The sequence below is a fragment of the Centruroides sculpturatus genome, unplaced genomic scaffold (genome assembly GCF_000671375.1).
Source record: "Centruroides sculpturatus isolate CEXI.00-Female unplaced genomic scaffold, Cexi_2.0 scaffold515, whole genome shotgun sequence".
NCBI classification, from domain to species: Eukaryota; Metazoa; Arthropoda; class Arachnida; order Scorpiones; family Buthidae; genus Centruroides; species Centruroides sculpturatus.
Window position 1 is genome coordinate 9,984 of NW_019384913.1, and position 4,585 is coordinate 14,568.

Genomic DNA, 4,585 nt, shown 5'->3' on the forward strand with positions numbered 1-4,585 from the left:
AAAAGATAGACTCGAAAATTTAATTTAATTTTTGTAAATAGTCTAAACTTCAATTTAATAGTTATGTTAATGTAAAAGGTTTTCCAGGATCAAACCAAGCATATCTTTTAGATGAGTTTATTATGTTTATTGTAATTTCATGTAGATAATCCACAGTGGTGTATACCCCCAAAGAAAATTCTAAGAACAAAAATAAAATCTTTGTATGATCCACCATACCATATATACACTATCTCTAGGATGACCAGTGAAAGCAAGATAATTACTGGTATACAGTTTAGAAGTTGCCATCTCAAGCATTAAAGTATTGCTTTTTCTGTTTCATTTCCATTAACAATTCGTTGTAGATATTCATAAACATCCAAGCCCAAATATTCTATAATAATCATATTAATTTCTGGATTATTTTGGACTACAGTTTGGCTAACAATTAATAATTACCTAGTATAAAATAATTTTTTTCTAAAGGTAGGCAATGCAGTTAGATCACTATTTTATTAAAAATTACAATAATTTTTTAATTAAATTTAATTAAGAATAACTAGGACATCATGCAACTTTGTCTTTTCATGATAGAATTGAAGCAGAGCTGGAAAAAAAGAAGCAATCCCTACACTTGTTAGGCACAGAAGAGGTGATTCTTGTACCTAACCAATACAAACAGGTAAACTTTGCACTTGCCACCACAAGAGAGACTGTCCTCATATCTACCAGCCACAAGAAAGGCAATGCTCATACCTGCTGGCTACAGGAGAGACAATCCTTGTACTGTACTTGCTGGCCTTGGGGGAGAGAATCCTTGCATTGGCCAGATATGGAGAGGTGTTTTGTTTATTTTTTGTGCTTATTTTCCATTAGGCACACGTAATGTTGATTTTATTTTTGACATCTAGGCCTAAATTCCATTAGGCATGCTCAGTTGCATCAGAGAGCACAGACAGGGTACATGACAACTGGACAATGGTCAACTGGGCAATTCACAATGGTCATTAGTCAAGTGGATAATGGTTAACTGGACAACCATTATACAAACATCACTAAACCCGATATATAATATAGCTAAACACCAACCAAATGCCAAAATTCTATCGGGCTAGTTTAAGGCTAACCATTATCTGGGTGTTTAGTAACCATTAGTTTAAGGCTAACCATTATCCACACGCTTGGCAAGCATACAATTTTGCAGATATTTTTTATTTATTTATTTATTTATTTGTTTTTTGTAAATATTAGTAAAAAATATATAAATATAAATATGAGTTAAGACTTATGAGTTACGGGTTATTTCCAAGTTAGGAAAAGGAAATGTTTTGGAACAATGTACCATAGCATTGTTAATTATTGTATTTCAGAAGCGGTTAACAGTAAACAATGTACATCAAAGAAAAGCAGTTCTTCAAAAACAAATTCTTTCAAAGAACTTTTATACTTTTTTGTTTACATTATACATTAAATACAATATAAATTAAATGTATTTTTAATTTTATGTAATTGTTATATTTGTTTTTATGTATATTTGTTAATTTTGAGGATAGATATCAACTGTCCTTCAAGACTTTTCTATTTACTTGTAAAAATAAATAAATAAAAATAAATGTATGTAATGTTAATTACAAAACTTTCTTTTAACTTGTTTAACTTGTTTCTTAAAAAATATTTAAATTTACTGGGTTGTAGATCAACAGATAAGAATGGTGATTTTAATAAAGAAAAAGTATTGAAAAATTTTTTATTTTGTCTATTATTCATCTCTTATTTTGTTGCCTGGATGTCCAGTGCCCAGTTAGCAGTAGCCCAATTGATCATCACCCACTCGTCCATCATCCACTAGCCATCACCTAGTAAACACTGTCCTCCCAGACATTATCACTTTAATACATTTGTATATCAAAAATGAAGTCATGGATTCCTATTTTTACTTTCCTGGCACTGTTATATATAGCAGAGAAAAAGTATGGCAATTGGTCAAAAAAGGTCTTCCCCAAAATTTAAACATTTTTGGACTCGAGGAACCTTGAAAAGTCAAGAAATGCAAAAAGTTTGGGGGTTTTTTCTGTATGTATGCACAATTTTGTTCACCCTCTTTGAAACTTAATAACTACTGTGCTTTTTGTTGAAAATTTCTAAAATTTTGCATGGAGGTTTATGTATTATGGGAATTTATGCTATTAAATTTTGGTGGTTAAAGATTGACAGAATGGGAAGATAAAAAGAGGTATGTGTCATATCTCCAGTAGGGTCAGACTTAATGACAATTTTACTCTTTATTAGCATTTACAATTTTTTATAAAATCCATCCTTACCCCAAAATTAAGCTTTTTACCATTTTATAATAATTAAAAATATAAAAAGTTTTTTTTAATGAAATATCATAACAGATGGCACTACCAAAGTTTNTAAGTTGTAAATATCCTTTATCTGTATTTGGGGGGGGTTGAAAATTCAAAAACCAATTAAAACTGGGTTTGCAGAAAGGTTGAAATTTGAAAACCAGTTTTTTAAAAAGTTGGTCTTTGTAAAAATCCTACTCTAGTAGTCAAGTGGATAAAACCACAACACTGGATGTTAGTTGTAAGTTTGGGCATTGCCAATAGGCTGGCCACATGAAGTTTACCAGGATTTCTTCACATTAGTAACACAAAAATAGGGTCCAGCTTCCAATAAGTCTTTCCAGGATGCATCCCCATTAGCAGATTGCTCATGTTGTGTTGCCATAGCCAAACAAATCTAACTAATTCTAACGAGAACAAATAATTATTCACAAATATTTTTTGTGAATAATTGCTCGTTAGAATTTTTTGTCACAGTGTTCTCAATTCTTTTAGTGGTGTGTAGTCTCCCATAGCACGTGGTCAGCGTAAACAAAAGAAAAGTTGGCTCAACATTAATTTACTAACAAAATTAGATACTATTACAAATATTTTTTTCACGACAATTACTTTTCAGTTCTTATGCTCACTAAAGTATATATATGCTTAAACTACCCAGATATACACTTATTACCAACAATAGAGGTTTTTCTTACTTACTAACTTTATGATATACATGCATTTGGTAATTAGGTGAAGGTAGAGAAGTAGGATCACACAGGAGAAGGGAGCCAAATCCAGATTGTGCATGGCTTGTTAGGATTGCTAATTTCACTCACTTGAACAAAATAATTGAAGAAATAATGTCCTTAACCAGTATGTCCTGATGGTAACACATCTATGGCAAGTTCCTTTTTAATTTCAAGTTTCAAACTGTGCAATGATAACAAATTCAACCAGTACAAGTTCTTCATTCAATTCTAGTGGGTTCCTTGGTTAGGTCTCGATGGGCGTCCCATTTCAAGTACCAACCAATTCTACTCCCGCTAAGACTCTGGTGGAGGACAAGGAAAAAAACAGTCCTTCACTTACATTCTCCCAGGTTTTTATAACACTTTCCTATGCATATGACTCCCTCTAGTCAATCCAATTGCTAGTCTTTGTACCAATCTTCAAGAAGGGTTATACAGAAACCAAAACAGAAAGGTGGCATAGAATTAAAGAGTGAAGAGAACACTTAGATGAAAAGGAAGAAACACAATCAGTGCAGAGCACTACAGGTGTCTTGCTCCTGTACTGTACATCATATTTTTCTGTTAGCAATACACTCATGATGATTATCCATGGCTATCTAACTCCATTCAGAGGAAAATTTTGAATTGAATATGACTTCTGGTCCAAACTGGAAGTTTGCATATAGTTAATTTGGGCCTCTTGCCCCTAAGCTTTCCATATATGGTCTTGACTTTCATCTATCTAACTCCTTTCTCAAGATTAAGGAAGGACAGACAGGCAAGCAAATAACAGTCGGAATTTATAGGTCTACAATTTTTTCAAATTGCAGCCCAATAATTTTTCTATAAACACGATATTTATGAGAATATACTTTTCACATACTATAACTGGATTGCTGTATATTAGATCTCTATGTAATACGTCTCTGTAATCAAACAAATGGTAGACGGACTCACAGCAAATTTTCAGTTAGGACCTACAATTTTATTCTCAAAAATGACAAATTCATTTCAGGTTGGCTCAATACATCCCAACCCCTCCTCACTGTAATTTTTAAAAATACTGCATGTCTAGGTATAACACTTCTTATAGATCTTCTACTATGAAGTAGATGATCTTATAGATCTTCACTATAAAGTCAAGAAGATCTATAAGAAGTGTTATACCTAGACATGCAATACAAGTAACCCCCGTATAACACGGCACTTCTATAGCACGGATTCACTCTAACACGGTTCGAGAATTGGTACCATCCCCTGTATAACACGGCACTTCTATAGCACGGATTCACTCTAACACGGTTCGAGAATTGGTAACATCCCCCGTATAACACGGTACTTTTATAGCACGGATTTACTCTGACATGGTTTGAGAATTGGGTAAAACCCTTGTACAACAGGAAATGTAATAAATTTTTACATACTTAAGTAGTAATAGTTCACGAAAATTATTATTTTCGTGAACTATTAGTACTTAAGTATGTAAATTTTCTCTTCTCGCCTTCTGTCGATACACGTGGTCCTTCTCGAAACTTGTTTCAA